This window comes from Eumetopias jubatus, unplaced genomic scaffold (genome assembly GCF_037043125.1).
Source record: "Eumetopias jubatus isolate StellerSeaLion01/CBP00866 unplaced genomic scaffold, mEumJub1_p1.0 scaffold_4, whole genome shotgun sequence".
Classification (NCBI taxonomy): Eukaryota; Metazoa; Chordata; class Mammalia; order Carnivora; family Otariidae; genus Eumetopias; species Eumetopias jubatus.
In genome coordinates this window covers 118,116-128,199 of record NW_028274810.1, presented here as the reverse complement: position 1 = coordinate 128,199, position 10,084 = coordinate 118,116, and positions in this window count along the sequence as shown.

Here is a 10,084-nt window from a genome sequence, read left to right as displayed (position 1 = left end):
GTTTTCGGGATCACAGACAGCTGAGGGCAATAAAATGCTGCAGTGTGATGTTATCCAAATATGACTAAGAACAAATTCAGGCAAATATTCTCATCTGTCTTAACCAAGATGAAATTAAACACAAATTCTGCAATGTAAAAAGTACATGCAGAAGAGACAGCCTATTTCTAGAGCTTATAAATAAATGCAATTAATTAGCTTTTTAAAAGGGCAAATGGTGTTACCTGTGGGCTTCTCCCAAACTTTTCTTTAAATACCAAGCTTTCATCAGTAAAATGTAACCTAAATTTGTAAAATGAAAGCAATGTTACACTTGGAGAAAATCTACCTAGTGCAGAGACATAATCATGTGATATGAGAAAATGGGGGAAAAAAGATGACCAAAGATGAGGGACAGGAATCATTCTGTCTTCAAGGTAAAGCCCAAGGAGAAAAAAACCAGGAGAATTCAGAAAGGAACACATACAAATCCAAAGAACAAATGTGGGGGGCGGGCGGAGCAAGATGGCGGAAGAGTAGGAGACCTGGATTTCATCTGGTCTCAGGAATTGGGATGAATAGGGATCAAACCATTCTGAACACCTACGAACTCAACAGGAGATCGAAGAAAAGAATAGCAACAACTCTCTGAACGGAAAAGCGACCACTTTCTGGAAGGTAGGACGTGCGGAGAAGTGAATCCGAGGCGATATTCGGGAGGATAGACGGCGGGGGAGGGGCCCTCCATCGGCCGCTCTGGCAAGTGATAGAGCCGCGGAGCACAAAATCAGAACTTTTAGAAGTTAGCTCTGCTGAGGGACGTCGCTCCAGTGGCTAAGTGGGGGGTGGAACCCTTGCAGGACAATGTGGTCTCAGGACCCTCGGGGGTCACAGAACGACCGGGGGTGCCTGAGTGCACCAGAGCTCCCAGGTATCGGAGCGGGGAAGCCGGCTGCAGAGACGGAGCCGAGGCGCGGGATCTCAGCTTGGGGTTGCCATAAACTGTGATCGGCGACACAATCAGGCCACTGCTCCTCCAGCAGGGACCCAACAAGTGGCAGATCCGGGGAGACTCCCCTTCCTCCTCCAGGAGGAGCGGCAGGAGAGCGCACCGCAGGGATCGGCTGGGTTTGGAGACTCCACACCGAGCAGGTGCCAGAGATAGAAACGCTCGGTCACAGGCCAGGTGAGCACGGAGTACGGCCGGAGACTGGGGAGACGGCAGTGATTGACTGCTTTTCTCTGGGGGCGCTCTGAGGAGTGGGGCCCTGAGTTCTCCGCTCCTCTGGGGCGGAGACTGGAGGCCCCCATTTTCACTCTCGTCCTCCAAAGCCATAGGGAAAGCTTGCAGGGAACAAAAGCATCTGAGAGCAAACCCAAGCAGCTTACTTAGTCCCGACCGACAAGGGCAGGGCAATTCCGCCTCCGGAAGAGATATTTGGGAACCATGGCAACACGTCCCTCCCCCAGAAGATCAACACGAACAGCCAGCCAAGACCAAGTTCACCGATCAATGAGAACGGGAGAACCCCAGCGCTAAGGGAATACTGCACATAGAATTCATGGCTTTTTTACCGTGATTCATTAGTCTTTCAAAGTTAATTTTTTTTAACTTTTTTGTTGAATTTTTCTTTTTCCCTTTTACAACCAGCATCTTATCAATCACTTTTAAAGAATTTTTATTTTTCATTTTTAGAGTCATATTCTGTCCCTTCATGGTAGTTATCCTTATTTATGGCGCATATATATATAAGTTGTTCTCTCTAAAGTTTTGAGGTACAGTTTCTTATAACAGATCAAAATATATCCTAAATCACTAGTGTATGGCTTTGTTCTAGTCTCCTGCCTGATCGCATTCTCTCCGTTTTTTCTTTTCTTTTTAAATCTTCTTTCTTTTTTCAAACAACTTCCTATCTTATCAATTCCTTTTACATAATCTTTTATAATTTTCATCTTTACATTCATATTCCATCCCTTCATTGTATCAACCCTTATTTTGTACATATATAAGTCTTTCTTTAAAATTTTAGGAGGCACTTTCTTCTAATAGACCAAAATACACCCAAAATCTAGTGTGTGGCACTGATCTCTGCACTAGCCTGATTATATATGATCATGTTCTGTTTTATTTTTGTTCTGTTTTCATCTGTTTCTATCTTTTTGGGGTTTTTATTCTCTTTTTTCTTTCTTTCCCTTTCTTCTCCCCTGGTCTCAGGTCTTTTCTGATTTGTTTAGAATATATTTTCTGGGGATGTTGTTATCCTGTTAGCATTTTGTTTTCTCATTCATCTATTCTCCTCTGGACAAAATGACAAGACGAAAAAAATCACCTCAACAAAAAGAACAAGAGGTAGTACCATCTACCAGGGACCTACTCAATATGGACATTAGTGCGATGTCGGACCTAGAGTTCAGAATCATGATTTTAAAGATACTAGCTGGGATTGAAAAAAGCATGGAGGTTATTAGAGAAACCCTTCCTGGAGAAATAAAAGAACTAAAATCTAACCAAGTCGAAATCAAAAAGGCTATTAATGAGGTGCAATAAAAAATGGGGGCACTAACTGCTAGGACAAATGAGGCCGAAGAGAGAATTAGCGAGATACAAGACCAAATGATGAAAAATAAAGAAGCTGAGAAAAAGAGATAAACAACTACTGGGTCACGAGGGCAGAATTCGAGAGATAAGCGATATGATAAGATGAAACATTAGAATAATTGGGATCCCAGAGGAGGAAGAAAGAGAGAGAGGGGCAGAAGGTATATTGGAGCAAATTATAGCAGAGAACTTCCCTAATGTGGGGAAGGAAACAGGCATCAAAATTCAGGAAGCGCAGAGAACCCCTCTCAAAATCAATAAAAATAGGTCGACACCCCCACATCTAATAGTAAAACTTACGAGTCTCAGAGACAAAGAGAAAATCCTGAAAGCAGCTCAGGAGAAGAGATATGTAACCTACAATGGTAGAAACATTAGACTGGCAACAGACCTATCCACAGAGACGTGGCAGGCCAGAAAGGACTGGCATGATATCTTCAGAGCACTAAACGAGAAGAATATGCAGCTAAGAATACTATATCCAGCTAGGCTGTTATTGAAAATTGAAGGAGAGATAAAAAGCTTCCAGGACAAACAAAAACGAAAGGAATTTGCAAACACGAAACCAGCCCTCCAAGAAATATTGAAAGGGGTCCTCCTAAGCAGAGAGAGCCTAAAAGCAGCATAGACCAGAAAGGAACACAGACAATATACAGCCACAGTCACCTTACAGGCAATACAATGTCACTAAATTCATACCTTTCAATAGTTACCCTGAATGTAAATGGGCTAAATGCCCCAATCAAAAGATACAGGCTATCAGATTGTATTAAAAAACAAGACTCATCGATATGCTGTCTGTAAGAGACACAGTTTAGAACCAAACACACCCCCAGAATGAAAGTGAGGGGGTGGAAAACCATTTACCATGCTAATGGACACCAAAAGAAAGCTGGGGTGGCAAACCTTATAACAGACCAATTAGATTTTAAAACAAAGACTATAATAAGAGATGAGGAAGGACACTATATCCTACTTAAAGGGTCTATCCAACAAGAAGATCTAACAATCGTAAATATCTATGCCCCTAACGTGGGAGCAGCCAATTATATAAGCCAGTTAATAACAAAAGCAAAGAAACACATTGACAACAATAAAATAATAGTGAGGGACTTTCTGGTAAAGCCCTCACTGAAGTGGACAGATCATCTAAGCAAAAGATCAACAAGGAAATAAAGACATTCAATGACACAATGGACCAAAAGAGTTCACAGACATATTCAGAACATTCCATCCCAAAGCAACGGAATACACATTCTTCTCTAGTGCCCATGGAACATTCTCCAGAATTGATCACATCCTAGATCACAAATCAAGTCTCAACGGCTACCAAAAGATTGGGATTATTCCCTGCATATTTTCAGACCACAGTGCTTTGAAACTAGAACTCAATCACAAGAGGAAAGTTGGAAAGAACTGAAATATATGGAGGCTAGGGAGCATCCTACTAAAGAATGAATGGGTCAAAGAGGAAATTAAGGAAGAATTAAAAAAACTCACGGAAACCAATGAAAATGAAAACACAACTGTTGAAAGGCACGGTATCTGCAAGATATGCTCTTGCTCGCTCGCGTGCGCTTTAGGGAGCCCGTTCCGAGAGCTCTCAGCCACAGTACAGAGTAGAGCGTTCCCTCTAACCCTGTGAACGGCGGGAGCTTGAGGCACGGTATCTGCCCAGATTTCTGCCTTAGAAGGAGGTGCCTGGAATTCAGGGCTCCACGCACCCGTGCCGGAGGAGGGCTAGCTTCGTGACACTAGAGCTGGTGCGAGCGGTGCCTCTGCGCGAAGCCGTTTCTCTCGCCCTGTGATTCAAGGGAATCTTTTCCTAGGCCCTCACGCAGACACACTGAAAGTGTTGCCACCCTCCGCAACCGTGATGCTGTCTACAGCACGGTCCCTCTCCACTGCTGTTAGCTAGTGTTCGGTCACTCTACAGCCTGGCTCCTCCGTGCTAGGGCTTAGGTACCTGGGTCTCCAGGCAGGCCCACAGGGGATAGCAGTGCTAACCTCCTCACACAAGAGAGGGGTCGAGACAGCAGCCTTCCTTACAGGCCTGTTTGTCGGTCAGAGTCACGTTTAAGTTCTATCGCTCATGCTTTCACACAAACACCCCACAAGTGAAGTGTGCGCTCAGGAAGGGCGTTCGTGGCGGAGGCTCGGGGCCTCTAACGTTTGGTTCCTTGGCGTTAGGCCGATGGCAGTTCGGACTAAACGCACACAGGGCCAGACGGCCTGGCCTCAGGAAAGAAGTGTTGCGTCCAGACGCGCCTTGGACCCCTGCTTCTTTCTCCCTTGAAATTCCGCTGGATCCATTCCCCGGCTGGGCACAAAAGCACAGTGGAACAGGGGACCGCGCCCCATGGAGAGGGGACGGGAGCTACAGCTGTGCTGCTTTCCAGGCTGCTTTCTTCCAAGTCAGGGTTGAGCGGCGAGAGTTCCCGAGCAAAGGGGAGCAGTGTGCATGCAGCAGCTCCTGGTAGCAAGAGCTGAGCCGAGAGATGCCTTCCGCAACGGCCTGTTTCTCACCTGGCTTTGGCGGGTGGAACCTGTTCCCCAGGTTCTCGCGCACGGACACCGTACACTGCCTCCTCCCGCAGAGATGTCGGCGGCAGCTACAGCACGGATTCTCTACACTGTTTGCTTCGCGTTCATCCACTACCAATGAGACTTGCATGCCAAAGCGGGGCCGCAGGCCCGGCTTCACGAACGGACTGGGGGGCCGTGTTCTGCCTTCTGCCGCCGCCTGAGTCTCACTCCGAAAATGGTCTGGGAACCGCTGGCAGCGCACGGCCGAAGGCACACGGCAGAATGCTTTCACCCTCAGCAACGGCTGTCCCGGCTGGAGCCAGGATGCTCTCCAGTGTGGTTCCTGCCAGTCAGGGGCTGGTTTTGCGGCCTGCACTCGCACACGGGGCAACGGTCCTGGGCCCAGCAACAAGAGCCGAGCCAAGAGGCGTGTCTTCGGCCCCGGCCACTTGCTCGCTCGGGTGGCCTTTAGGGAGGCCGTTCCCAGAGCTCTCAGCCACAGGACACAGTAGAGCGCGCCCTCTAACCCAGTGACCGGTGGAAGCTTAAGCCACGGTATCTGCCCAGATTTCTGCTTTCGAAGGAAGAGTCTGGACCTCAGGGCTCCACGCACCCGTGCCGGGGGAAGGCTAGCTTCGTGACACTAGAGCTGGTGCAAGAGGTGCCTCTGCGCGAATCTGTTTCTCTTGCCCTGTGTTTCAGGGGAATAGTTTCCTAGGCACTCACGCGGACACACTGAAAGTGTTGCCACCGTGCGGAACCGTGATGGTGTCTAGAGCACGGTCCCTCTCCACTGCTGTTAGCTACTGTTCGGTCACTCTACAGCCTGGCTTCTCGGTGCAAGTGCTTAGGTACCTAGCTCTCCAGGCAGGCCCACAGAGGAGAGCACTGCTAACCTCCTCACACAATAGAGGGGTCGAGACAGCAGCCTTCCTTACAGGCCTGTTTTTCGGTCAGAGTCACATTTAGGTTCCATCGCTCATGCTTGCACACAAACACCCCACAGGTGAAGTGTGCGCTCAGGAAGGGCGTTCGTGGGGTAGGCTCGGGGCCTCTAGCGTTTGGTTCCTTGGCATTAGGCGGATGGCAGTTCGGACTAAACGCACACAGGGCCAGACGGCCTGGCCTCAGGAAAGAGGTGTTCCGTCCAGGGGCGCGTTGGGCCCCTGCTTCTTTCTCCCTTGGAATTCCGCAGGGACCCACTACCCAGCTGGGCACACAAGAACAGTTGAAGAGGTGGCCGCACCCTGTGGACAGGGGACGGGAGCTACAGCTGTGCTGGTTTCCAGTCTGCTTTCTTCCAAGTCAGGCTTGAGCGGCGAGAGTTCCCGAGCCACGGGGAGCAGTGTAGAGGTACCTGCACCGGGTAGCAGGAGCTGAGCCGATAGGTGCCTTCTGCAACGGCCTGTTTCTCCCCTGGCTTTGGCGATGGAACCCGTTCCCCAGGCTCTCGCGCCCGGACACCGTACACTGCCTCCTCCCGCAGAGATGTCGGCGGCAGCTACAGCACAAATTCTCTACACTGTGTTTGCTTCGCGTTCGTCCGCTAGCAATGAGACTTGCATGCCAAAGCGGGGCCGCAAGCCCGGCTTTACGAACGGAGCGGGGGGCCGTGTTCTGCCTTCTGCCGCCGCCTGAGTCTCACTCCGAAAATGGTCTGGGAACCACTGGCAGCGCACGGCCGCTGGCACAAGGCAGAATGCTTTCACCCTCAGCAACGGCTGTCCCGGCTGGAGCCAGGATGCTCTCCAGTGTGGTTCCTGCCAGTCAGGGGCTGGTTTTGGGGCCTGCACACGCACACGGGGCAACGGTCCTGGGCCCAGCAACAAGAGCCGAGACAAGAGGCGTGTCTTCGGCCCCGGGCTCTAGCTCACTCGCTTGGGCTTAAGGGAGGCCGTTCCCACTGCTCTCAGCCTGAGGACACAGTAGAGCGCGCCCTCTACCCCAGTGACCGCCGGGAGCTTAAGGCATGGTATCTGCCCAGATTTCTGCCTTCGACCGTGGTGCATGGAATTCAGGGCTCCACACACCCGAGCCGGGGGAAGGCCAGCTTCGTGATGCTAGATCTGATGCGAGCGGTGCCTCTGCGCGAAGCCGTTTCTCTCGCCCTCTGATTCAAGGAAATCGTTTCCTAGGCCCTCACGGAGACACACTGAAAGTGTTCCCACCCTCCGCAACTGAGATGGTGTCTAAAGCACGGTCCCTCTCCACTGCTGTTAGCTAGTTTTCGGTCACCTTACAGCCTAGCTTCTCCGAGCTAGTGCTTAGTTAGGTACCTAGGTACCTAGGTCTCCAGGCAGGCCCACAGCGGAGAGCAGTGCTAACCTCCTCACACAATAGAGGGGTCGAGACAGCAGCCTTCCTTACAGGCCTGTTTTTCGGTCAGAGTCACATTTAGGTTCCATCGCTCATGCTTGCACACAAACACCCCACAGGTGAAGTGTGCGCTCAGGAAGGGCGTTCGTGGGGTAGGCTCGGAGCCTCTAGCGTTTGGTTCCTTGGCATTAGGCGGATGGCAGTTCGGACTAAACGCACACAGGGCCAGACGGCCTGGCCTCAGGAAAGAGGTGTTCCGTCCAGAGGCGCGTTGGGCCCCTGCTTCTTTCTCCCTTGGAATTCCGCAGGGACCCACTACCCAGCTGGGCACACAAGCACAGTTGAAGAGGTGGCCGCACCCTGTGGACAGCGGACGGGAGCTACAGCTGTGCTGGTTTCCAGTCTGCTTTCTTCCAAGTCAGGCTTGAGCGGCGAGAGTTCCCGAGCCACGGGGAACAGTGTAGAGGTAGCAGCTCCTGGTAGCAAGAGCAGAGCCGTGAGGTGCCTTCCACAACGGCCTGTTTCTCACCTGGCTTTGGCGTATGGAAACCGTTCCCCAGGCTCTCGCGCACGGACATTGTACATTGCCTCCTCTAGCAGAGAGGTCGGCGGCCGCTACAGCACGGATTCTCTACACTGTGTTTGCTTCACGTTCGTCCGCTAGCAATGAGACTGGCATGCCAAGGCAGGGCCGCAGGCCTGGCTTCACGAACCAAGCGGGGGGCCGTGTTCTGCCTTCTGCCGCCGCCTGAGTCTCACTCCGAAAAAGGTCTGGGACTTGCTGGCAGCGCACGGCCGCTGGCACACGGCAGAATGCTTCCACCCTCAGCAACGGCTGTTCCGGCTGGTGCCAGGATGCTCTCCAGTGTGGTTTCTGCCAGTCAGGGGCTGGTTTTGGGGCCTGCACTCGCACCCGGGGCAACGGTCCTGGCCCCAGCACCAAGAGCCGAGCCAAGAGGCGTGTCTTCGGCCCCGGCCACTTGCTCGCTCGGGTGGCCTTTAGGGAGGCCGTTCCCAGAGCTCTCAGCCACAGGACACAGTAGAGCGCGCCCTCTAACCCAGTGACCGGTGGAAGCTTAAGCCACGGTATCTGCCCAGATTTCTGCGTCCGAAGGAAGAGCCTGGACCTCAGGGCTCCACGCACCCGTGCCGGGGGAAGGCTAGCTTCGTGACACTAGAGCTGGTGCAAGAGGTGCCTCTGCGCGAATCCGTTTCTCTCGCCCTGTGTTTCAGGGGAATAGTTTCCTAGGCACTCACGCGGACACACTGAAAGTGCTGCCACCGTCCGGAACCGTGATGGTGTCTAGAGCACGGTCCCTCTCCACTGCTGTTAGCTACTGTTCGGTCACTCTACAGCCTGGCTTCTCCGTGCTAGTGCTTAGGTACCTAGCTCTCCAGGCAGGCCCACAGAGGAGAGCACTGCTCACCTCCTCACACAAGAGAGGGGTCGAGACAGCAGCCTTCCTTACAGGCCTGTGTCTCGGTCAGAGTCACGTTTAGGTTCCATCGCTCATGCTTTCACACAAACACCCCACAGGTGAAGTGTGCGCTCAGGAAGGGCGTTCGTGGCGGAGGCTCGGGGCCTCTAGCCTTTGGTTCCTTGGCGTTAGGCGGATGGCACTTTGGACTAAAAGCACACAGGGACAGACGGCCTGGCCTCAGGAAAGAGCTGTTGCGTCCAGAGGCGCCTTGGACCCCTGCTTCTTTCTCCCTGGAATTCCGCTGGGACCCACTCCGCAGCTGGGCACACAAGCACGGTTGAACCGGTGGCCGCGCCCCGTGGAGAGGGGACGGGAGCTACAGCTGTGCTGGTTTCCAGGCTGCTTTCTTCCAAGTCAGGGTTGAGCGGCGAGAGTTCCCGAGCCACGGGGAGCAGTGTACAGGTACCTGGACCGGGTAGCAGGAGCAGAGCCGATAGGTGCCTTCCGCAACGGCCTGTTTCTCACCTGGCTTTGGCGCATGGAACCCGTTCCCAAGGCTCTCGTGCCCGGACACCGTACGCTGCCTCCTCCCGCAGAGAGGTCGGCGACAGCTACAGCACGGATTCTCTACACTGTGTTTGCTTCGCGTTCGTCCGCTAGCAATGAGACTTGCATGCCCAAGTGGGGCCGGAGGCCCGGTTTCACGAACCAAGCGGGGGGCCGTGTTCTGCCTTCTGCCGCCCCCTGAGTCTCACTCCGAAAATGGTCTGGGACTAGCTGGCAGCGCACGGCCGCAGGCACAAGGCAGAATGTTTCCACCCTGAGCAACGGCTGTCCCGGCTGGAGCCAGGACGCTCTCCAGTGTGGTTCCTGACAGTCAGGGGCTGGTTTTGAGGCCTGCACTCGCACACGGGGCAACGGTCCTGGGCCCAGCAACAAGAGCCGAGCCAAGAGGCGTGTCTTCGGCCCCGGGCTCTTGCTCGCTCGGTTGGGCTTTAGGGAGGCCGTTCCCAGAGCTCTCAGCCCCAGTAACAATAGAGCGCGCCCTCTAAGGCAGTGACCGGCGGGAGCTTAAGGCACGGTATCTGCCCAGATTTCTGCCGTCGATGGAGGTGCCTGGAATTCAGGGCTTCACGCACCCGTGCCGGTGGAAGGCTAGCTTCGTGACCCTAGAGCTGATGCGAGCGGTGCCTCTCCGCGAAGCCGTTTCTCTCGCCCTGTGATTCAAGGGAATCTTTTCCTA